The following is a 26,737-nucleotide window of genomic DNA, read 5'->3' as shown; positions in this document are numbered from 1 at the left end:
TCTGTGTGTCTGTTTTTATGGCCGTGCCACACTGTTTCAATTACTATAGCTTTGTGATAATTTTAAATCAAGAAGTGTGATACCCCAAACTTTGTTTTCCTTTTGCAAGATTGGTGTTTGGGTTTTTTGTAGTTCTATATGAATTTAAATTTTTTTTTTTTCCATTTCCATGAAGAATGCCATTGGCACTTTGAGAGTGATTGCATTGAGTCTGTATATTGCTAAGGGTAGTATGTACATTTTAATGATATTCTTTCAATTCATGAATATGAAACATCTTTCAATTTATGTGTATCTTCAGTTTATTTTATTAGTCATTTCATAGTTTTCAGTGTATAGATCTTTTACGTCCTTGGTTAAATTTATGCCTAATTTTATTCATTTTGATGCTATTATAAGTAGGATAGTTTTCCATATTTCTTTTTCAGGTAGGTTGTTATTGATGTAAAATTACAACTAATTTTTGTATGTTGATTTTGCATGCTGCAACTTTATTATTTAATTTAATTAATGTACTTACATATTTTGAGACAGAATCTTATTCTGTCACCCAAGCTGGAGTGCAGTGGTGTAATCTCAGCTCACTGCAACTTCTGCCTTTCAGGCTCAAGTGATTCTCCTGCCTCAGTCTCCCAAGTAGATGGGACTACATGCATGAGTTACTACACCTGTCTAATTTTTGTATTTTTAGTAGAGATGCATTTTACCCTGTTGGCCGGGTTGGACAAGGTTGATTTAGATGATTATGTTTATTTCTCCTCCTGCTGATGTCATATATTATATTGATTTATTTGTCTATGTTAAACCAACCTTGCATCATAGGGATGAACCCTGCTGACTCATGATGTATAATACTTTCAATATGTAGTTGAATTGAATTTGCTGGTATTTTATTGAGGATTTTTGCATTGATATTTCTAAGAGATATTGACTTACAATTTTCTCTTTAGGTGTTTTTATCTAGCTTTGGTATCAGAGCAATGCTGGCCTCATAAATTAAGTTTGGAAGTATTCCTTCTTTTCTTTTTTGAAGTGAGTTAGATGGATTGGCATTCATTTTTCTTTGGGTGTTTTGTAGAATTCAGCCATGAAGCTCTTTGTCATGATTTTGTTGCTGTTGGGAGGTCTTTAATTACTTTAATCTCTTTCTGTTATTGATTTGTTCTAGCTTTTTGTTTCTTCCTGATTCAACCATGGTAGATTGTGTGTTCCTAAGAATTTATCTATTTCTTCTAAGTTATCCATTTTCTTGACAGGTAGTCGTTTATAATAGTTCCTTAGGATGCTTCTTATTTTTAAAGCGTCCATTCATTTGCCTGGTTTTTAAATTCTTGGGACAAAAAGTCATTATTTCTCTTCCTTCTACAAAAATGCAACCTCCTCCTTTTCTTTCTCCATTTCCTCTTTGTCTGGAGTTAGTCAGGATGGCAGCTTCACCACTCCACATTCATTTGTGATTTTATTTATTTAATTCTTCTCTCTTTTTTCTTAGACCAATTAAGAGTTTGTCAAATTTATCTTTTTTTCAAAAAACCAATTCTCAGGGTTTTTTTTTTTTCTGTAGTTTTTATACTCTAATGGGGTACTGAAGTCCCCTACTATTACTGTATTGCTATTTCTCTCTTCAGATCTGGTAATATTTCCTTGATATATTTAGGTGGGCTGGGGTTGGATTCATGTATGTTCACAGTTGTTAAATCCTTTCTTGATTAATTGACTCCTTTATCATTTAATAGTGACCTTCTTTGTTTCTTATGCAACTTTTTGACCTAAAGTCTTTTTTGTCTATTATAAATATAGCCACCAGTATTCTCTTTGCATGGAGTATTTTTTGTTTGGAATTATTTTTAATACCTTCACTTTGAAACTGTGTATCCTTAAAGCTAAAGTCGGTCTCTTATAGGCAGCATTTAGTTGGATCGTGTTTATTTATCTACTCAGTCACTCTGCCTTTTGACTGAAGAATCTAATCCATTTCTACTCAAGGTAATTACTGATAGGTAAAGACTTACCGCTGTCATTTTGCTAATTGTTTTCTCTGTGTGTGTGTCTGTCTGTGTGTGTGTGTGTCTGTCTGTGTGTGTGTATGTTTTGTAGATCTCGTTTTTTACTTCTTGTCTTCCTTTGTGATTGGATAATTTTCTATAATAAAATGCTTTGATTTCTTTCCTTTTATCTTTTGTGCATTTAGTATATGTTTTGCTTTGTAGTTACCTTTGCGTTTTCTATGAGATTACATTGCTAGTCTTATAGTTGCAACTGTCTATTTCAAGTTGATAATGTCTTAATTTTGATCACATGTAAAAACTCTACTCTTTTATTTCACCCTCACATTTTAATTCTACAATGTCACAATTTTCATTTTTAAATCTTGTATATTCCTTTATAAATGAATGTAGCTATAGTTATTTTTTGGTAGTTTTGTCTGTGACTACACTTTGAAATCCCAGTTTCTTAACTCAAATCTGTTCGCTTATGTGAATCCCACTGCCTCCATTTTTTTCTTGCCTGAACTATTTTTTTTAAAAAAACCTCCAAACATAAAACCCCCTTTTGAACAATTTTGCTACCTCTGAGCTTACTTCCTTTCAGGCTGCTCTTCCAACTGCTACCAGAGTGATATTTCTAACTTGAAAATCTAATTATTTTCCTTCTTAAAATCCTTCTTATCATCTTTAAAATAAAGTAACAACTGGCTACTGTGATATGAAAGGCCCTTTTTGACTTGAATGCCACCTCTCCAAGCTCCTCTTCTGTCACCCTCCAGCATGATCACGTGCTAAGCAGCCCTATCCTCCAGCTACATCCAGAAGTTCCCAGATGTGTCACAGCACCCCAGACCCTTTGCTTGAAGAATTCCTTCTTCATTTATTTATTTGACTAACTCATTCTTTAGGAATCAACTCCAGAGTAACCTGCTCTGTGAAACTGTCCTGTTCCCTCACATGCAGAATCAGATACCCCACCCCTGTGCCTCAGCATCCACACATCTCTGCTGTGGCACTTGACAACGAGTTTTGTCATTAGGAACATGCTTGAGTACCCATTAGACTTTGGGCAGTTTGTGGAGAAGGGCTGTCTTGAAGTGTTGATCTATTTTATTTTTTATTACTTTGAATTTAAATTAAAACCATATATATATGCACATATATACATGCATACATACATACCTACAACAGCTTCCTCATGGAAAGGTTGGGCTTTGATGGATTTTAGGAGCTTGAATCCAGGAGGCAGAGGTTGCAGTGAGCTGAGATCATGCCACTGCAATCCAGCGTGGGTGACAGAGAGAGACTGTCTCAAAAAAGAAAAACAAAATTTTAACCAAGGATTCATCAATAATAAGATCATTTTTTATATCCTTAGCACTCAGAAATATATATTGTCATTTGTTAAATAAATAAAGGATATAAGGAAGGAAAAAGGGCTGGAATAAAGGAAGTGAAGAGAAAAGATCAAAGAAGAAAGAAAAAAGAACATGAAACCATGTGGGGAACTTACTGAGATATACATGGGTAACCGGGATACATAAACAACATCGGAATTCTGGTGGAAATGAAGAAAAGGGAGGAAACCAATGTGGGTGGACAACTAACAGTATTCACACCAAAAATGTTTTGTAGAATACAAAAATAAATCGGACATAAAAGTTGCCCTCAAAAAGCTTTCTTTCTGGTAAAGGAAATTAAAACAAGTATCTACATAAAGTTACAAAGCGAGTAGTGAGAATTGCCTGGGGCGGTTGGTCTTCCGTAAAAGTGTTGAATTAACAAATACTTGAGCAAACAGAGTTACAGGGGCCATTCTTATGGGACTTCAGAGAAGAAGAAAGTTCCATCTATCTGAAAGAGTCTAGGGAGGGATAAATAATGCTTGACTTAGGCCTTGAGGACAGGGAGGATTTGGATAATATGGATAAGGGGCAGCGTTAGGGGTGATGGGAGGATGCGGAGGAGAACATTCCAGGTAGCATGAGGAAAGGAGAGTGAATGAGACTTGTGATTAAATCAGTCTGGCCAAATTATTCAGTTTTGATGGCTCACAGTCACGCCTGTATGACTACAAATCCTGACAGTTTAGACATGCATTATTTTATTGTCTTGACTTTTCTGGCTATGGTGGTAACCACAAATATCATTTCTACCTCTCCCAAAACTTTAAAATCTATTCAGAAGTAGCCAGAAAACATTAGTTACGACAGTGACATGTAACTATCCTAAATCCAACTTTGTTACATGCTGCAAAGATGGAGACTAGGAAGTGAACTCTTGTAATCATTACGCATAGGCGGTGGCAGAGTTTTCACAGCCTTGCTTCCTAATGAAGGGTTGAAAATTCTTTAGCCAGAGTAAAGTAAAGACTAAAAGAGGAGCTAAACTCAGCAGGCTCAGGGAACCCAGATAGCACACAGGAATGACACCACACCTGACCACGGAGAATTACACTTTGCTTGTGCTGCTCAGAAGTCTGAACTCCTCTAGTGAAAGGGTTTTCCAGTTAACAGAGCTTAACCTTTAACGATCGTGACAACTATCTTTGTGTCCTGCTCACAGGTCTTCTGTAGAAGAGGCTGAGTATGACAATGAGAAATGGAAATCATGTTTTCTGTTTTATGGACATTTTAAAAAATGCTAAAGTTTAATAACATGGTATTTTTCTTCCGAGCAACATTTTAAAATTTAAAGTCCATCTTTGAGTCATTTTTTTGCATTATAAGGAATTCCACAAAAGATAGTAAAAATGCAAGTTTAATACTTTTTAAAAATATTGTGGAATAAATAAACTTCCTCCTCTTTCTGAATTAGCTCCTATCTTCAAATGTTCACTGATCACCTTGATCCTCTGGGGTGGTTTAAATATGGTGTGTGATAAATCTAAAAATCATCTTGTTAGACAATGGAATTAGAATATATTAGATTCTAAGAGATTTATGTCATTTGGCTTTCAGTAAATACTGGTTACCTGCTATGGCTGGTATGAGGCTGGGTAATGGGGATGCTGGTACAGAGCAGCTTCCCGACAGGACTCACAGGCCTTTGTTCACCAAGGAGTTCTCAATGGAGGGCGTGTGTTGCCCAAGGTCACTCAGCCTCTGTGGGCTCAAGTTAGAGCTAGAGCTCAGGGTTTTACATTCCCATCCAGTGCCATTCTCCAGATGCCCAAAGTTTAGACAGAAGATTCTGTAAGTACAGAAGCATCCCTGACAATGTCATCTGTGATCCAGGAGTAGGAAGCAGGTTGTTGCAATTCTGCAGGTATAGATATCGGTAAACCCAGGGTTCTTCAGGACCTTGCCAAATCCAGCCTCTAGGGTCAAGAAGGGATCATAGAAAACAGATCATTAAGGTAGAGTAGATGCTAAATTGAAAGGAGGGGCTGGAGGTAATGTTCTGGATACACTTTACAGGCTACTAAGAGGCTATAGGATGAAAGGGAGCATGCCACTGGAGGAGTATTACTGGGAGTTGTGACAAGACAAACAACACAAAAACCTGCCACACTGCCCAATTTCTAATTCAGTGTGCTATATGCATATTTGTATAAAAAACAGCCTTTCTTACTGATATTTCTTTTCTAACCCAATTGGTAAAACAAATAATTGTAAAAATGTTAACCCACTATAATTCCTTTTGGAGTATATATTTTTAGGACAGAAATTTGTGAAAAGGTTGTTACCTTGTGTTTAGTATTTTCTTCATTGGTAAGTCCTCTGTTAAACATAATTGATTTTGGGGCTAGGCATAGTGTCTCACACCTGTAATACCAGGGTTTTGAGAGATCTGGGTGGGAGAATCACTTGAGGCCTGGAGTTCCCGACCAGCCTGGACAACAAATCACCCTATCTCTACAAAACGGAAATGAAAAAATTACCCAGGCACAGTGGCACACACCTGTAATTCCACCTACTTTGATGGCTGAGTTCGGAGAATTGCTTGGGCTGGGAAGTTTGAGGCTGCAGTGAGCTGTGACTGCACCACTGCACTCTAGCGGAGCAGCAGGACAAGACACTGTTTCTGGAAAGGAAAGAAAAAAAAACCATAATTGGTTATTTGAGAAAAATTAAGATTCTCTTCATTGCAATTTGTTGATAGCCCAATGGGAGAAACATGCAATTTCTGTGCTGGGAAAACCATCATGGAATTCATAGGCCTTTGTTCACCAAGGAGTTCTCAGTGGAGGAAATGTGTTGTCCAAGGTCACTCAGTCGCGTGGGGCTAAAGGTAGAGCTGGAGCTCAGGGTTTTAAATTCCTGTCCAGTGCCAATCTTCAAATGCCCAAAGTTTAGACATAAGGTTTCCAGCAAAGGCTTGGTAGGGATCCTCTAGTTCTGCTGCGAAGTATCCACTGTGACATTAACCTTTGTTTCTACCTTCCTCTGCCCCCATGTGGGACTTTAATTAATTAATGGAAGGTCAGATAGCAAATAATTTGCTTTCTGATGGGATTTTGATATGCATTGTAGAGAGTGATGACACATGCACATTTTGGAGACAGCAGCTTCCTGACAATACTCATTACCATGGCTAATTACTGTGGGCAGCGCCTGTCAGCCAGCTCTATCTATAGCGGTAGGACAGAGACGGGGAAACGTCAACAAGGACATAACAAAAAGCACCCTCATTATGCTCTTTCATGGTTGAAACACTCAACGGCACATTTTAGATGAAACCCAGTGACATGTTATTACTATTATCCAGGTTCTTTTACTTGAGGCTTCAGATGGCCGTAGAACTCGGTGACCTTAAAGAGATGAGTTCAGGTCAAAAGAGACAATTGTTGATATATTTCTTTATAGCGCAAGAGGGTTAATGAGCTGGCATTTGCTGATAAAAAGCAAAGCTCCTTTTGCATCTTTATAATTCTTAATAAAACTTGAGACCAAATGAGAAAACTTTGTCTTTTCTACTTCCCTTTCCCTGATTGTGAAATAAATTTGTAAGTGAAAAGAGAAATAACTTCCTTTTTTTTTTGGTAGTTTTACTGCAGTAGATCTAGTTAAGGCATCAGTATTAGAGGCTGGTGATTCTTAACAATGTTGGGGACATTTATTTTTAATCTTTGGTGATTCAACTCTTGCAGTTTGATTTCTGAAAAAGACTGCTGTGTGAGTAACCGGATATTGTACAGTACACTGATTATCTGAGAACAAAAATCTGCCATTTGTAAGCATTTCCTTTTTCTCTAGATATATCATGCGGAATCTGCCGTGAATGCAGGCTCTAAAATCAAATATTCTTAGGCCCTTATCCTAGTTTAGCCTTATGCCACCTGAAAGATGCCTGGTAAATTGACATAAATTTCTTGAGACTTGGAATTTTCTTCCGCACAATGGGACGATAATGGAATCCATGTCATAGGGTATTAATGAGCATTAAGTGAGGTGAAGTGAGTGAAGCCTTGGCGAGGTATGTAGCCCATTCTAGCAACTCAGTAAGTGCTATCAGATATAATGTGATTGGTAATGTAGAGCTTTTTTGAGCTTTTCAGATTGTACTTGATATTTTAAACACTCATAACTGCACTGACCCTGAGTTCCATTACTAAGAAATGGCCAACTTTGGCTACAAGTATGGAAACTGTCATAAGTACTATTTCTCCAACACTTTCTAAGCTGTTAGCATATGGTCATAGGTGATGTTTGTAGTAAATACTGTGTAGAAATTTCATTTGGTGAAAATAGCTCCCTTTAAAATAATTCTGATACAGGGTCCTCCTCTGTCACCCAGGCTGGAGTTCAGTAGCGTGATCTTAGCTCACTGCAGCATCGACCTCGGGGGCTCAAGCCATTCTCCTGCCTCAGCACCTCCCAGTAGCTGGAACTACAGGCATGTGCCACCACGCCTAGCTAATTTTTATATATTTTTGTAGAGTCAGGGTTTTTCCATGTTGCCCAGGATGGTCTCGAACTTTTAGCCTCGAGTGATCCTCCTGGCGTGGCCTCTCAAAGTGCTGGGATTACAGGCATGAGCCACCATGCCTGGGCAAATAGTTCCCTTTTAAAGAATAAGTGGTTATCCCTATTGTATTACCAAGTAAAATGAGAGGAAAAAAAGACTATTTTGATATCTATAACTAGCTGTCTTTCAGGAATTCTGTTAATTTGGTTTATTGCTATAGACATTCTTAATAATCATATAATTTCTGGTCATAATAATTGTTGGCTCTTTGAATATTGGTTTAAAAAAGTTTGTATAATGAAAAATTTCAAACCTGTACAAAACGAGAGAAGAATAAGTTTGTGTGTACACCTCATCCAACCTCAACAATTAAGAATGTATGGCCAGTTGTATTTCATCTAAATTCCCACTCACCTCCCCCTTGCCTCATCACAATGAGTTATTTTGAGAAAAAATAAAAAAGCCAGATGTTATGTTATTTTGTTCCTAAATACTTAGAAATATATCACTAGAGGATAAGGATCCTTTGATGTTAATAAAACCACAGTACCAATATCACACCTTAAAAATTAAATTCATTAATATCATCAAATATCCAATCAGTTCTCTAATTTCTTCAATTATTTTGTGAACATTGTTTTATAGTTTAAGTACCACTTTTGTATAAAAGAAAATGAAAGAAAAAAAGTAATTTTATTGTGTGTTTTTGTTCATGTGATATATACCATAGTAATTTCTGTCAATTGCCTTCCAGGAAGTAACATATTGAAAAATATCTTTTTAGTAGTTGCATTTACAAGGCTACGGCTAGGTGCATCTAGATCCCAATGGTGAGAATTTTATTGGGAGTTAGGAATATCACAGCCAACATCAGGATTACTGTTTTATATTTCCACCACATAAGAACTGATTTTTTTTCTTTGTTATCTAGACACCGTCAATGAAGACTAACCCAGAATAATTTATATTTCCAATTATACTTAGGAAACCCATTGCAAGAGTTTCCTTTGATTTGCAATTTGAGCTACATCCATACCATATTTTGTCTTGGAAAAATATTGATATCTGTGGAAATAGTCATGACTTTCACCTGTAAAAGCTGTTAAGTGTCCTAGAAATGAATTAAATAGGAAGTCTCTCATTAGGGTGATCATTTTATGATATCTTTGTGAGCCAGGACACTGGAGGACAAAACAAACATTTAACCCAGCCAGTGGGGTCACGAAAAGTGCAAACCTTTTCACTTTCTGCCATACTTATTCCAGAATATTCACGTGTAAATCATGCTTTCAGAGCCATGCTATGCTTTGGATGTCTACAGAAGCCTGCTATTCAAGGAGAACTACAGTGAATCCTTTTGCAAAGTAAGGAATATGTTGTTTTGAACCATGAGTAAATATGGTTAATTTAGTTCTCTTATAGTAAGCTTTCCATATATTAGTCTTTTTGAATGGATCTAACTTGAATGTTGTTGCTATTAAAATATTACCCTCTTCTTACTCTTTTTGTTTTAAAGTAAGAATGTGGGTAAAAACTCTAAGCTTCTATGGCCTTACAACTGCTCCATTCTATAGAATTGCATTTCTCTGAGATTTGTTTGCTTTTCTTCTCTGAGTCAGTATTATGTTTAAATGGTGCCAATGGGTTTTCTTTAGCCATTTTTTACAATGCCTTACAGTTTGTCACACCAGTGGATTGTGCAATTGTCCAGGAAACATTATCACTTCCCACGTAGGAGAAGGGATGACAGTCAGTAGGGAAGTCTTTTATGCTCCAGATCATGTCACAGAAGAAACAAGTGAAGATTCGTGCATGGTTCTCTTGTATTGATTAGGAATGTGTGTGTTTCATTCCCATTCCTGTGCATGTTCTTCTGTCGGGATGAGATTTCTAACTGCTCAGTTGTCTCACTGTGGTCACAAGGATGACCTCACAGTGAGTGGGGAGGACCCAGAGAACCCATTTCTACCCATGGCACAGCAGCCCACAAGAGGAGATCCCTATACCACGCCCAGATACCACATGCCTAGTGCGTTTTGTGCTTTTGCCTTGGGCATATTAATTCCATGTCACTGATGGCTTCCTGGCTAAAGGTTAAATGTCTGTGTGAGCCAAGAAGGCACATTCCTGTTCATGCCTGTCTTTACTTTTCCCTCCTTATCTTCCAGTTCTGGTCCTGTTTGCTTCCTGGACAGTTTGCATTACTTCCAGGAAAAGTCTAGCCATTCAATGAAAATGTAGTACAATTAAACATACTTCTATTGAGCACATTCTTGGCAAGAAAAACAATGTCTTGGCTGTCAATCCATTGCCTGAAACACACTGATAGTTGCTAACCATGCACATTTTTGCATATAAAATGTCCACGCGGAAGCGCACCTGCTGTCTAGACCTGGGTTCTTGCTCCCCTGTGGCCGGAACTGTTGCTGCAGCTGCCTCCTGACCTACCACACAGGCCAGCCACAGGCAGGCACAAAGCACACCCCTAGCTGTGGGCTCGAAGCTGATGGAGGTAATTTGGGCTCTGCCAGTAAGGGCTCTTAAAAGCCAAGGAGATAATTTCATTTTGACCTTTTCTCCCCACGGTTCACATGAGGTGAAATTAATTTTAATAGTCATTCATCAAAGGCATTTTGACCATTAATGTAAAATCATTGCTTTTAAAAGTACCCAGATGCTTGTTAAGAGGAAACTATTGCACTTCTAAATAGTCTTCAATTTTAAAAATACCCTTTAACAACGTTAGTCCATAGAATTTTGAGACCTTCTTAAACTTCACTTTCCAAGTTGCATTTAAGCCATTTCTTTCTAGACCATAGTGCAGAAAGAAACGTATCGTGTCTTCCCACCTGTTGGTGCTGCTTTTTAAGTGGAGGCTAGTTCATTTCCAGTTCTGAAATGCTTACCTCTTGCTGATTTCACTGATATCACCAGTCATGAAATGTTTACATGTTTTGGGGAATATCCTAACGCTTATGAAATGGACATTGGTGGGGGAGGGGGTGGTAAAAAATCTTTTATATAATAACTTGGCTTCTGAGATAAGTTGATTCTTAAGGAAACTGACCCATCTTGGTCTATTCTCTACCTATTTCCAATCATAGGGGTGTAAGCAAAGCTCAAGTTTTCACTAAAGAATAACACATTTTTCCCTCAGACTTTTGCTTACGAAAGCAGAGAAAGCTGTTGTTAATGTTTTCATTTAGCTGACAAAATTGCAGTTATCTATTTTAGGGAGGATTTGATATTTGTTAACAACTGTGAATCATTTCATAGATAATACAGGCTTTGGCTTTCATTCTGTCAGATTTCAGAACAAACTTTTATATTTCCTGAAATAAATGTGGAATGCATACTTTGCTCAAGGTAGAATGAACCTAACCTATATGAAGTCAATTAAATAAATGTGTAATTGATCACCTTAACCTGAAAGCGTGAGATCTCTAAAAGTGTCTCATGATCTTAACATGTATATGCATGTTTCTTTTGATGATAAATATGTAAAGATACATCTTTTATCTGATTGTTAAAAGGCACCTGGCTATCACTTGATTTTCCCACTTGTAACATAGATGTCAGGTGAGCTACTTACTCTTTGAATAGCTGATTACATTGGGCCTGACTCAGTTTCCAGCTTGTGATGCCCCAAAGTCCTCTGTAGGAGAGCTAGGAAGCCCTGGGACTTTCTTCCTCATGAGATCCTCAGCCTCAGTGCTCCTGAGTAGGTGTGACAGCTTCAGCCTGCTTCGGCCTGGCCACAGAATACCACCTCTTTCTCAACCAGTGCCTGTAAGAACAGCCACATTAATAACATTTTCTGATTTTAGTAACCTTTATTGACAATTTGGGGGCTATGGAGAGAGATCATTCAAAAAAGGACTTCCCTTTGATGTCTCCTTATCTCTACTTCATTCTCTCTTCGTCTCCCTGCCTCCCTTACTGAAGAAACAAATTCCCTTCTTTATGACTCACTAGTTCTCCCAGAGGTCTCAGCTTCCACCCCTGGTGCTTACCTTGTTACCAAATTGAACTTGGGTCCACTTACCCAGTGCACAGAAAAAGCCACATGGACACCAGGATTTGCTGCAAGAGAAAGTGAGGCATGATTTCAGAGCACCAAGCAAAGAAAATGGGCTGCTAAAGCTTAAGATCTTAACTTCTCAATGGCTTACAAGCAAGGACTTTAAAAGGCAGGTGTATGTTTCAGGAAAGTAGAAGTTACAGGCAAAATCATAAATCATTACATGGAGGTTATAAATTGGTTTGGTCCGAAAGGCTGGATACCTTGAAGCAGGGACTTTATAGCTCATAGGTAGATTCAGAGATTGTTTGCTAGAAAACTTGGGGTCAGCAGAAAGAAATGTTCAGGTTTGGCCTATAGGCATGAATCTCTTCAGGCCCATCAGGAAGAAATGCAGAACAAAGAGTGGTGGTTGGAGTTCAGCCCACAGCTCCCCCTTTTCTGAGGTCTACATGACAGCGGTTGGCATTCTCCATCTTCTAGGGGTCCGGATTTCTATAAAACAACTCAAGAAGATAATGTTAACATGCTTTCTTTTAGTTTTTGTAGAGAACCAAAACACCTTGTGACTCTGACTTGCTTGGGAGACTACTATTAATATCTCGTTTGCTTTATCAGATTGTTCGTTTACTTTTCAAGCCTAGGTAGGTGTCTGAAATTTCCCTTGAAGGAACTCAAATTTTTTTCTTTATTTCCATGCTTGGGGACCCTGGCAGGCCCCTAAGAGGAGTCCCTGCTCCATCTCAATCTGTGTAGTTTCCTAAGGAAATCTGGAATATAAAATGATCCCTATCTTCTTACATGCCATGCAAAGATTTTAGTTCTGGTTCCCAAGGAAAAGCCAGGATGCCTGGGGTCTGAGGGTCCTGCCCCTGACCCTCTATGTGACCTTGTCTCAGTCGCTTCACCTCTCTAAACCTCAGTGTCCCCATTTGTAAAGTGGAGATAATAACATAAGAGAGGCTGACCTTTTTTTAAAATTTTTATTTAAATTGAGACAAAGTCTTGCTCTGTCACCCAGGCTGGAGTTCAGTGGCGTGATCTGGGCTCACTGCAACCTCTGCCTCCTAGGTTCCAGCGATTCTCCTGCCTCAGCCTCCTGAGTAGCTGGGATTGCAGGCATGCACCACCATGCCTGGTTAACTTATGTATTTTTTAGTAGAGACAGAGTTTTACCATGTTGGCCAGGATGATCTTGAACTCCTAACCTCAGATGATCCGCCCATCTCAGCCTCCCAAACTGCTGGGATTATAGGCATGAGCCACTGTGCCTGGCTGCTTTGTTTGTCTCTTATGTCCTTTGATATCCTGGAGGGTAGAGCAGGTCCAGGGTCTGGACCTTCAAATTTTCACAGGAGTACAAAGCAGCTCTACCCTCTAGGGCCTTACATAGGATCCCTTCGTTGAAGGAACAGAACACTTTAGGTACATGATTTTGGTGCTTTTTAAGATAGATGTATGTATACATGCATACATAAATATTTAGAGAGAAGGTCTCACTTTGCCACCCAGGCTGGAGTATAGTGGTGTAATCATAGCTCACTGCAGCCTCAATCTCCTGGGCTCGAGTGATCCTGCCACCTCAGCCACCCAAGTAGATGTGACTAAAGGCAGTGCTGCCACATCCAGCTAATTGTTTCTTGATTTTTTGTAAAGACAGGTTCTTACTATGTTGCTCAGGCTAGTCTCGAACTCCTGGCCTCAAGTGATCTTCCTGCTTTGCCCTCTCAAAGCTGTAAAATGTATATTTTAATTCAGAGATTGTCCATATTGTCATGTGGGTCTGAAATATTCCAGCTATATCACCTTTCCTGATGAAGGTTCTGAGTGGACATGAGGGTGTGTTCAGGCCTGAACGGTGAGAGGGTGTACTTATTGAACACTCGTATACCTTGTGACACTGGCATAAGCAGCAATTTGCTACTCACAACTACCCTGAAGATAAGACATTTTAACACTCTATTTCAGAAAGAAGGTGACTGAATTTGTGAGAAATTAAACAACTTGCTCAAGGCCACACAGTCATTATGTTTTATGTCAAAGTACACTTACCTCCAAAGCTCGTGGTTCTTTATATTAGTCCATTTCTCACACTGCTATAAAGAACTACCTGAGACTGGGTAATTTATGAAGCAAAGAGGTTTGACTGACTCATAGTTCCACAGGCTGCACAGGAAGTATGGCTGGGGAGGCCTTAGGAAACTTACAAGCATGGCAGAAGGTGCAGAGGAAGCAAGCACGTCTTCACAGGGCAACAGGAGAGAGAGCAAAAGGGGAAATGTCACACCCTTTTAAACCACCAACTATCATAAGAATTCACTATCATGAAAACAACAAGGTGGAAATCTGCCCCTGTGATCCAGTCACCTCCCACCAGGTCCCTCCCCCAACATTAGGAATCACAATTCAATATGAGATTTGGGTGGGGACAAAGAGCCAAACCATATTCTTCCATTATATCAAGTTAAGGTATACATCATCATTCATGCAGAAGACAATCTGAACTTCTATATCCACCAGTTCTCTTGAATCCTAGAAGGAGATTTAAACTTGGAGGAACAACAGACTGGAAGATCTTTAGGGTCACTGCCACCTGTAGCATTCCAAGAGGTTATTAATCTATTTTTTTTTTTTTAGACACAAGTTCAATGGGGTGCTCATAAAAAAAATTATTTATTCCTTATTTTACCTCTTCTATCCAAACAATAGTCTCTAGAGTGAGCTGTGCAAGACAGTCCATCAGGTTGTAGAGGAAAAATGTTAGACAGGAAGAGGAAGTTGCCAGTCTCTCAAGGCCTGGCCTATGAATCAACATTTTGCATTCTATTGGTGAGATGGTCATAGCATCCATCTAAGCTCAAGAGGAAGATACAGAGCTTACGCTTGGGAAGAAATACCACAGAATTTCTGTCCATCTTTAAATCTTCCTCAAGGTGCATTATTTTTGTAAAAATGATCCCAGCAAATCTGTCCTCCCTGTAGCAGAAAGGACTTTTTGTAGGAGTTACGTTCTGTGTCCTCCTCCATCACTGCTTCTACCCGTCACCGTCAGCATTGGCTTGGGGTTGGACAATTGACCCTCTGAGTTATTTATGTGACTTAAGGGTAATTTTTAAAGAAGATGTATTCCAAATTGTTGGAGATAAAGATGTAGACTACCTCTTGTAGTAATTCTTTTTTCTATGAATCAATCAGGCAAGTTAATGGTGGAGTGAGTGCAGGGCTCCATCAACTTTGTTGTACGTCTCATGAAACTAGAAAATAAAGGAAAGATGATGTCCCCCAAAATATTCTGAAATGTGCAATGATCTCTGACAGGCAAGGCACTGTACTTCTAGTGCTTAAATCCTAACAACATCTAGCAGATTCTTTGCAGACAGTCTCCTGTCTAGCATGTTCAGTTTGGCTGGAGTGTGGAGTCCATTGGAAGGAAGGTTGAGAGATGGTGCCAGAGAGAAAAGAGCAGATTGCAAAGAGCCTTTGTATTAGTTTTCTTGGGCTGCATGACAAACTACCACAAACAGAGTGGCTTAAACAACAAAAAAACACTATTGTCTCACATTTTCGGAGGCTAGAAATTCTAGATTGAGATGTTGGCAAGGTCGATTCCCTCTGAGGACTGTGAGAGAGAATCTGTGTCATGTCTCTTTCTCAGCTTCTGGTGGTTACTGGTGAATTTTTGGTGTTCCTTGGCTTGTAGATGTATCACCGTGGTCTCTGCCTTCATCTTCTCCTGTATGTGGCTGTCTCCAAGTTTGTTTTTTTGTTTGTTTGTTTTTACAAAGGCATCAGTCGTATTGTATTAAGGCCCAACCCTAATAACTTCTGTAAATGCCCTCTCTCCAAAGAAGGTCATGTTCTGAGGTCCTTCGGGTTAGGATTTCAACATATACATTTTGAAGGGGAAACTGTTAGACTCCTAACAACCTTATAAACCAGTAAAGGAGTGTCGACTTTGAAATCAGAGTTTTTATTAGGATCATGTAACATAATGTTTATGAAAGCACTTCACAAACTGTGAAGCACAACACAGATGTGAGTTGTTTCTATTGTAATTGCTATGCATGTTACAATTATTCAGCCTATTTGTTTCCATTTTCCTCTGATTTTTTTGGACATTGCAGAGCAGGCTGTCACTCGGCAGAAAGTGTGAAGATAGGAAAATGCTTTTACCAACACAGGATTTGGATGTGAGAAAATACAGCTACCCTTTGCATATTCTTCTAACGCATTAGACCTACTAATTAATTTCTGATGTTTTGAGGGAATCCAAGAACCTCCCTCTGTAATTTGTATTGGACCTATCAAGACTCGCTCTTGTACACAAGCCCACTGGGCTTATGTATGAAATAGAAATTCTGTTCTGTTCTATTAAGGGAAACCCAGCAGCTGCCATTCTCTTCTGAAATGGAAAACCCCAAGGACCATACTCTTTGGAATGTTAGATTTAGAATATTAAAAGTGCTTATGTTCAGAAAGGCAGCAAAGAGGGTAGGGTTCTATCGAACTAAGAATTGAGAATATGTTAGCCCTTCAAGAAATGCCTTTCTAGGATGTAAACAAGATTAATTTTAAAGTGATTTATTTTTCCTTGCCTGTATAATATTCTTCTGGGAACAATTTTGTTTGTTTTGGAAGCTGTCACCACCGGGTATCTTAGAAAGCTCCTGATTGCTTTTTCATCTGCTCAGAGCCCACTAATCTCGCACCCCTTGCCTCTCATATTTTCATGACAATGGAAGTTCAAAATTCACTTAAACAGGAGTGAAAACTGCCATAAAACAGTAAATAGCATAATAGGAAATAAGACACCAATCCACACTGTATGAATTTGTTTCTCTGTTTGTGTGTATGATGACTTTTTTCCTCAATGGATTTGAGGTGGTTCATAAAACCACGTAAATGACAGTAGGATTAAATAAACAACTGAGGGAACAAAAGCCAAGGAGCAAACATGGGTGACAAAATTAGGAAACTAGAGGTGGGTTTAACACTGTGAAATGCATACACTAGAGTCCTGTGCTTTCGCTGGAGCTGGACCTGAGGTGGTGCCGAGCTTCTCAGTGGTCACACCATTGGTCTCCAAGTGCCTGGGCTCTGTCAGATAATAATACTAATGAGCCCTGTGCATGAGTAGCTGCTCTGTGTCCTTGCAGGGATATTTCTTCCAGGGGCCCTCATGAAAGGACACTGTATGATGATGGGCAGAGTCTTCAGCCCCCTTTTCTATAGATACAAAAGTAGATACCAGTTGGGCTCTTGTATCTTCCCTTGATGAAGGTCAATGGCATAATAATATGGTATAATTAAACAAACAAACAAACAAACAAACATGATCCAAATCAAAACTCCCTGATGGTCTGCTAGTCTGACTCCATACAAGAGTTTGAGAATATCCACAGCAGCGTTTCTGAACATTTTTGGAATAGAGAATCCTTTAATAAGAATAATAATGACAAATATAAACTGAGAACTGAATATACCCAGATATCTGAGATTGTCTTGTTTACTCTGCACAGAAACTCCAGGTGTAAATACTATTATCATCCCCCTATTACAGATTAGGAACTCGAGACCTCTCAAAGTAACTTGCCCAAGGTTACACAGGTAATAGTGATAGAACTAGACATAAACTCAGTCATGGGTTCAGCCAGGTGTTATCCATCACACAGAACAGGTCAGGACAAAGCTTTTTGACAACCTGATTAAAACCATTAAGCAGTCTCTTAGAAGAATATACATATGGACATAAATACAAAAATCTAGATGTCTTCTTTATAGCTTTCATGTATTCCCTAAAGTTCTTTCAAATAGAGCAAGAGCCCCCAACTGTAAAGACTGAATGATTCCAATGTCATTCAGGATCTTCTTGGAAATAGTTTTCTTATCAGAACATGAGAGACTGTAGAGTGGAGAGTCAAGGGTCCTAGCTGATGACAGAACCTGGGGTGCAGATGTGCTAGGTTTCAGATGAAGGGCAGATCCATGAGCATGTACAGTCAGGTAAGATATGGGAAAGACTGAGGCCCTTTCATGAAAGCTGAGGACAATCATTGAGTGAACAGTCACTCTCACTGCCATGCTGAGAAGTTGACCAGGGAACCCCTGCATTGGGTGTTCCAGCACATGATGAAAGAGTGACTGAAGGCCCAAGGAATCTTTACCTACATAATCATTTAGTTAGGAAATATTGTTCCCGTAGTCCAACATGGCCACATGAACATTCCAATAAAGCAGCCATAGTTGATCTACCTTTACATGGAGCTGTTTCCTGGCAATCTATCTAATTTATTGACCTCTCTGCAAATTGTACACTCAGGTGTGTCTGACTGACTTAATCTGTGGCATAGAATCAATGCATATGAATGATTAAAGGTTGGAGGACATCTGACACCTATCAGGGTTTTGATTTTAGAATAGTTGACCTAAAGCTATCCTTTCTGCCCTTCAAATGTCAATCATCTTTTGAAGCCATATCTACTAATCAAGTACCGGCTACTGACTCTGCCCCTTGAAGTGGTTTGTGGAGCAGATTCTCAGTAAGCATAGTAACCATCAAGCCATATTGAGCTCACAGAGTTTTCCAAAAATAATAATACTGGTAAAAGCTAACTGTGTGACAGGCACTGTATGTAGGATATCTATTAAATAACCCTTTAATGCCTAGCTACTTTTTTTTTGCATCTCATTGATGGGTAAATTTATTCTGCACACCCAGTAAAGTAGGTGCTATTATTATTATTCCTGTGTTATAGATACAGGAACTGGAGCCCACTCTCTTTCCACAAAGTGTGCGAACATTCTATTTCCATCAGATTTCTCTACAAGGTGATCAAGGGCACTTTTTCATATGGAAAAGCTGGATTACAATTGACTCACTGCCCTAAGAAGTCAGATTGTCAAAAGGAAAAATCATGAAGTTAAGAAGGGATATCTCATAGAAGAGTGGATTTATAATTTGGGGTAATAAGTCGTAGCCTTCTCAAAAAATAAGATGGATTCATGAATCTCTTATAGTGATACTCTGGTGCCCAGATCATGCCCCCTTTAGTCCTGAGAACCATATTTCCCCAGCTGCTGAGAATGTCCCCTCCTGATGGCTCATGGCTGAGTCCATCCCTGAGCATTGCCCTCCCCAGAAGAGGTTATGCCCCACACCAGGGGCAGCCCACGTCCTATCTCTGCTCAAGGCAGGGTGCCAGGGCCCAGCCCCCATGCCTCAATCTGGGACACCTCTGAAAGGCCATCTCAGCCCCATCACTTCTTATGAGGTCAGCTGAAGTTTCTTGTGAAGCTAAATTGGAGTCAATTTCTCCCTTTGCCCTATCCTGCTGCCCTCCTGCCCCATAAGAGTCCTGCTCCCAAGGCACTCCCCAGTGAACACCATGCAGATGCATTTTGATCTCAGAATCTCATTCCCTGGGGGACCAAACCTATGACATCTTTGTTTATAATTTACTTTTTCTCAATTGTAAATCAGTGAAAGATTATTTTCTCATTGTATGTAGGATATCTATTAAATAACCCTTTAATGCCTAGCTATTTTTTTGTTGCATCTCATTGATGGGTAGAAGAAACACATCTCAGATTGCATCTTGATGAAACTACCATGAGAATGCTTTGATTTTACTTTACCTGGTGGGTTTTTGTTTACATGCACACACATACACACATGTAATGACAAAGACATTGATGCAGATTCATATAAATATATATGTGTTTATATAAAATCAAAATAATTTTATATAGCTTCATATATGTATGGTATAAATGTGAAAAAATATAGACCTAAAATAATATTTTGTATACATTATCATATAGGTGTAAGTACAGACAAAATATAGGCATATGGACAAAACATAGCCATAGCCATAGACATGGATTTTTGTTGTTGTTCTGTTAGGCCTCCATCTGGATCATGTTTTCAACCCAGCACTTCTTTTTTCTTCAGTGTTGGTTCTTCACCTTTATTAGGAGGACAGATAGTGTGAAACTATTGAAGTATGACTTAAATCAACTGCCAGGAAACCTCAGGGAAGGTTGTAATTATATGCTGCTGATGTGCTACCAAAAGCCACCCCTTGTCACTTAGCTTGCTTTGTGTAGAGGTGAGTGTGATAGGAAGCTGAGTGACAGCTTTCAAGGGTTTTAAATTTCTCCTCTTTGTATGAGTATGGTCTAGGAGCCACTCAGATGTTTTGCGTTAAGATAACATAACACCTAACAACCAGAAATTTTGGACATGTGAATAAATGTTGGACTTACACTTAGGTAAACTATTTCATTTTTTAAAATGAATCATGGTCATGGATGGAGCTGGAGGCCATTTTCCTTAGCAAACTAACAAGGGAGCAGAAAACCAAATACCATATGTTCTTACTTATAAGTGGAAGCTAAATGATGAGGGAATATGGACATGTAGAGGTAAACAACGGACTAGGGCCTATTGGAGGGTGGAGACTGGGAGGAGGGAGAGGATCAGGAAAATAACAAATGGATACTGGGCTCAATACCTGGGTGATAAAATAATTTGTGGAACAAACCCCCATGACACAAGTCTACTTATGTAACAAACCTGAACATGTACTCCTGAACTTAAAAATTAAAAAAAAAGTTCTTGGGATATAGAAAGCTCTAACTATAAAAGAAAAATATGTATACATTGGATGTCATCAAACGACACAATTTCTGTTGATTCAGGAAAAAAGATATCATCTAATCAGATAAGACTCCCACCTTGGAGATTCCTTAGATATTTACTCCAAAGATTGAGGGACGTGTGCCTGTACACATGCAATTACATCTCTGTGCATGTGGAAAGAGAAAGGTTCATTGAGAAGAATGTTCTGTCATGGCTGAATTTATTTCCTTATTGCATAATAATCTCATAGGTTAAAAGGATGCATATTTAAGTGCAAATTAAAAGTGATGGATTAACAAATCCAAACTGAAAAATAAATAAGAAATGAATGTAAAATGTGAATGTTTTTTTTTTTTTTTTTTTTTTTACATTAAATTGGCTTTGCCTTTGGATAATAGTATAAAACTAGAGGTTCAGGACGTCATTTTTCTTGTCTTCAGATCTTGTCCTAATGACTACACCTGCCTTTACCTTGGTGATGATCTTCCATTTTTACATTCATCCGTGTTGCTAAGGATACCATTTTGCATTCTCATGAATTATGCTGTGAAAAAAAAATTCTCAAAACATCTGGGTGGTTTCTTTTTTTGTATTTACATTTCATATTCTATTACTTTCCTCTTTCATCTCTTCTGGGAATAATGATTTTTTGCTAGCCTAGTTGATTCTTCTTAGGTTTGAACCAACTGTCCTGACGCTTTTGAATGAGTTTAATTTGCACTCCTACTTTTTCCTTTTGCCGATTCTTTGAAGATTGCAATCAACTCCTTTTTGCCTTCACTGTACATTTTCAAGTTATTGATTCACTTGCTACGTGGTATAAAATGAAGCTTACAAACGCAGTTTCTTTGGTTTCTAAGGTGCTTCTCACCCCCCACCCTCTTCAGTTCTCTGTTGTCCCAGCAATTCTAACTCTGCATTCACAATATCTTGGCCCATTAGCAGTTAGGATTTGTTTGGGCAAACTGAACTATATTTCCTTGCTCTAATGAAGCACACAAACTATAACAGCTATCTCCTCAGCAGGCTGCTCTTGCCAAAGAGGGCAGAGCAAATGGTGTTGTAGAGCAGGGAGCTAAGCTCTGAGGATTTAATGAACTTCAGGATACTGTCTATGCAGGACTGTGGCATTGGTGTGAAACTCAACGATTCGTTTCAGCTGGGTCAGCTGCTCCTGGCTGCACAGGGCTTTTCTGGCTTTTTGAATGGACAGCTTTACTCTCCTATATGGCTTTTGTTAAGTGGTTTAGTGACCTGGATTATGTATTTGACTGTGCTGCCTTGTTTTTGCACTTTCTGAAATGGAGAACTCACAGATCTTAGATGAAAGTCACAGAAAATCATTATTATAAACAGAAATAGGACCTAGAAGCTACCCCTAAGTTTCTTGAAACAAAGATGTGGAGTTGTGATGTTACATAGAATGTTCAGGAATGAGGCTTGGGCCGTTATGGTTACAGTGTGAGGTGGGGGGATTAAAGGTGTGGCTACAGGTCAAGTTGAGGAGCCAGAATTCTACCTGAATATGAAGTTTATAAAACAGCCAAATGGAGAGATGGTCTTTATTCTTCAAGTAAATGGGAACCCATTGAAGGCAATGTGACCTTATTTTTGTTTAGAAGGATAGAATGAATATGACTGAGTGAGCTGATATAAAACAACTTCCCAGGCTTTTACTTCAGCACAGAGCCATGTCAAAAAATATGAAAATGTAAATAACTACTCCAGGTTCAGAATCAAGAAATGGAAGTCCTCAGCTGTCAGGAATGAGGAGGGAACTCAGAGGCAGGGCAGTGAGCAGGAACTGACATTTAAATGGACCATGTGAGAAAGCAATAAACATTTAAGCTCCAAATGCTAGCAGTTAGAGTTCTAAGCCCATGGGAAGGCAGTTCAAACTGTACTCTGAGATCTGAGCTACATGCACCAAGCCAGGAGTTACAAACGGCTGCCGCGTAAGTTAAAAAGGGAACAGCAACTGCGCAGTGGCTCAGAGGTTTGATGACAAACTTGCCATATCTCTGGTGCCATCAGAAAAAGATCACCAAAGAGAAATTAGAACTTCAGGCTATTGCCACTGCAGATGTGAGGTCTGGATTTACACTATCTATATGATAGGGGAACCCAGTATTGAGAAATTAACATGAAAAATGTCTTGGAACAGGAGAAATGAGGAGGCCTCTGGCAGAGACATCTACAATCATCACATTGGTACTCTTCCTAAGAGAACTTGAATAGAAAATAATCCCCACTGAAGGTGAAGTCACACTAAAAAAAGTGTAAGGCCTGTGAGTAATGAAACAACACAGAGAATTAGGCCCAACAAATGGTAGAATGTAGGTTCCAAGAACTAGAAATTATAGAATAATCAGAAACATCAATTCAAGGACATTTAGGATGTTCAAAGAGCCAAAGGAAAGAAGACAATCATAGGAGTCTTGTATAAAATATTTTTATAAGAGCATTTTTCAAGTGCTCTTATAAAACTGTATAAGAGCATTTGAAAACAAGAGGCTTTCTAAAATTAGAACTGCAGTCATTTAAATAAAAAGCGAATGGGTTGAGCAATAGATCAAACAGTAAAAAGGGGTGAATTGGAGTATTAGTCTGAGGAAATGATGGAGAATTGAGTACAAAAGGGTAGAGATGGAAAATTTAAGAGAAGCTAAGAAAAAATGGAGGCTACATTAAGAAAACCCAACATATATCTAATAAAACTGTCAGAAGAGAAAATAAAAGATGAGAAAGAAGCAATATTCAAAGTGCAAATGGTGAGAGTATTGCAAAACTCAAGTGATTCCACATTAGTTCCTGAATATAATAAGTACATAACAAAATAAAAATACATAACCAAGACCTACAACTGTGAAACAGCCTAAAGAAAATTTTATAACCTTCTGGAGAGGAAGGCAAATACCTAACAAGGAAGGGCTGTTAGATAATACACTTGGCATCTGCAATAGGGCATGACATAAGACAGTGAAATGTCTTCAAGGTACAGAGGAAAATAATTGTCAGTATAAAATACTATACGCAGGAAAAAATAAAAGAATAAACAGTGACAAACTATGAATTAAAAAGTATGAGTATTTACAACTCTGACTTCACAGTTTAAAAGTGTCCTTGAGAAAGAAGAAAATTAAATACAGAAAAGAATGATGAAATAAGAAAGCTATAAAAAACAAATGCAAGTGAAAGCAATATTAAAACATCTAACAATGGGTATTTAAGAAAAAAGACACAAAACAGTGATAACAAGGGACTTGGGTTGGGAGGGGGAGAGAATTGAGTCCTTGGGTTACTTGGTAAAACATTAAAGATACTAATGAAATCTAGACTCATTAAAATTAAGATGCTATGTGAAACTTTAAGGGTAGGTATTACGAGAAAAGAAGTGGAATGCATAATTTGGCAGAAAAATAAAATATAGCAGATAAAATGAAAAGGAATAAGGAAAATGAGTAATTCAACAGAAGTGAGGTAAGAAAAAAATTCAAAACAAAAAGTAAGATGACAGTAATTAAACAGGTAAGTAATCACCGTAACTAAATGCTTTAAACATACCTTGCAAAAAGCAAAAAACCTTCATCGATAATTTATAAATCAGTAAGAAGTTAACAAGGTCACTAAAATGAAGTTCAATATATAAAAACTAACCGTATTTATGTAATATGTAATGGAAACAAAAATAAATTTTAAAGACCATTTACAATAGTATAAAAAAATCTAATACCAAGGAATGCCTCTAATAACAATGTACTGGATATCCGCACACATATATCTGCATATACAGATGGTCTCCAACTTAACAATGGTTTGACGTACGATTTTTCAACTTGACGGTGTGAAAGCAATACACATTCAGTAGGACCCGTAGTTCAAGGACTCATACAACCTTTCTGTTTCTCACTTTCAGTACAGTATTCAATACATTACATGAGATATTCAACACTTTATTATAAAGTCAGTTTTATGTTAGATGATTTTCCCAAATGGCCAATGTAAATGTTCTGAGCACTTTTAAGTTAGGCTAGGCTAAGCTATGATGTTCCGTAGGTTAGGTGTGTAAAATGCATTGCTGACTTATGACATTTTCAACTTGTGTTAAGTTTATCAACATACCTCCATTGAAATTTGAGGATTTATCCATCCTTTCAACTATCTATCTACCTGCCTACCTACCCACCCTCTTTCTGGCTACCTACACTATCTGTCTATCTGTATATATATGAACGGCCTACCTACCTACCCACCCTCTTTCTGGCTACCTACACTATCTGTCTATCTGTATATATATGAATGGCTATATAATATATATATATATGTATATATATATATGTGTATATATATATGTATATATATATATGTGTATATATATATGTATATGTATATATGTAGCTATCTATACATACATATATGTATGTAGTATATACACAGTATATGGACTAGAGTATATAGATCTATATAGTATATGGTATATGGATATATAGTATGTATATAGATATAGTGTGTGTGTGTATGTATATGTACACACACACACACACACACACACACACACATATATATATATATATATACACACATACTATATATGGATATATAGTATATACATGAAGGGGGAACTCAGTTTTGGCCAAAATGATCCATTTCTAAACAGAAAATACAATTACAGTAAAAGTTACATTATATTACGATATGTTCATTCCTAGTGTATTCATGCTTTTACTTGCATTTGTTTTTATAACACTCTTTATTCATCATTCTTTTCTGTATTTAATTTCCTTCTTTCTCAAGGACATGTTTGAACTGTGAAGTCAGAGTTGTGAAAACTCTATATACTACAGTGTATATGGATATATAATATATATGTAGTATATGGACTAGAACTATGCATCCCAATTTTTTGAGGCAAGAAAGAAGGGAGTGGGACTGGAGAAGGAAAAAGGGGGAACTCAGTTTAGGCCAAAATGCTTCATTTCTAAACAGAAAATAAAACTACAGTAAAAGTTATGTTATATTAAGATACGTTTATTTGTAGTTACAGGATTTTCTGTATTCAAGTGCATTTTAAACTTTTTAAAAATGCAGTTTAAAACAGGAAGGACAGCTAACCCTTACTGCAATGTGAGGATGAGAAAGGGGAAGGAGAAACTGGAATTAGAGGTACCACTTGGAAAATGGCTGTACTATCCCAAGCAAGAGATGGTGAAGGCATGAACCAGGGCGATGGCAGTGTGAGACTGGAACATGAATGCTAGAGACACTCAAGTGGTGGAATTATAAAACCCTGGTGATGGCCTGGATTAGGACACAGGGAAGTGAGCAGACTTGGGATTCTGAGGTTTCTAAACCTGCTTTCTGAGAGAATGCTGTGCAATATGCTTTCTGAGATGTGAAAACCAGAAGAGGTGTGCATTTGGTATGGCAAAAATGGGGAGGAATGGAGGATGAAAATGTTACTTAAAACTTAAACTTGACATGGTAGTGCACACCTACAGTCCCAGCTGCTTGGGGGGCTGAGGTGGGAATTGCTTGAGCCCAGAAGGTTAAGGCTGTGGTGAGCTGTGTTTGCACCACTGCACTCCAGCCTGGGTGACAAAGCAAGACCCTGTCTCAAAACAAAAACAGCAAAAAACCCACTTAGGTCTGAGATATTATGGGAAACCCAGGTGGATGTTTCCATAAGACAATTGGAAATGCACATCTGATTTAGTAGATACTTAAGTGATGAAGCCATTTATGATTTCTTAAAAAAGAAAATGGAGTAAGAAATGATAATACATTTTCCATGTTTTTTCTAAAGCTATGAGATAATATTGTTATGTTGAATTTGATCCTGCCATTTTGATGCTGGCTGGTTGTTTTGCCCGTTAGTTGATGCAGTTTCTTCATACTGTTGATGGTCTTTACAATTTGGTGTGTTTTTGCAGTGGCTGGTGCTGGTTGTTTCTTTCTGCATAATCTATAATTAGATTACTTCTAGCATGAGTTAGTGTTAATTCATGTGAACTCCTTAAAAACAAAGGATTTACTTTATTTAGTTTCTTTCATTGTGTTTGCCACAGGCCACAGTAGGAACTTGGAATAGGGTTAATAAATGAAATAATGAAACTAATTATTCTTATTTCCTTGGTGTTTTTTTTTTATTTAAAAAGCTAGCTCTATGAAATACTATAG

The 26,737-nt window shown here is 38.1% G+C and overlaps 1 long non-coding RNA gene across 1 annotated transcript; it reads right to left on the bottom strand.

Annotated features, from left to right (window-relative positions):
• Window positions 1-5,897: 5,897 nt before the first annotated feature.
• On the bottom strand, window positions 5,898-26,319 carry LOC116527214. The gene is made up of 3 exons (XR_004258426.1): window positions 26,135-26,319; window positions 9,972-9,977; window positions 5,898-5,969 (listed from the first exon to the last, which is right to left on the bottom strand). It is a non-coding gene; the product is annotated as an uncharacterized LOC116527214 (long non-coding RNA).
• Between the last annotated feature and the right edge of the window lie 418 nt (window positions 26,320-26,737).

The sequence above is a fragment of the Sapajus apella genome, unplaced genomic scaffold (genome assembly GCF_009761245.1).
Source record: "Sapajus apella isolate SASKATOON/1434 unplaced genomic scaffold, GSC_monkey_1.0 scaffold53, whole genome shotgun sequence".
NCBI lineage: Eukaryota > Metazoa > Chordata > Mammalia > Primates > Cebidae > Sapajus > Sapajus apella.
Note: the sequence above shows the minus strand (reverse complement) of the source record. Positions and strands in the feature narration are given on the sequence as shown.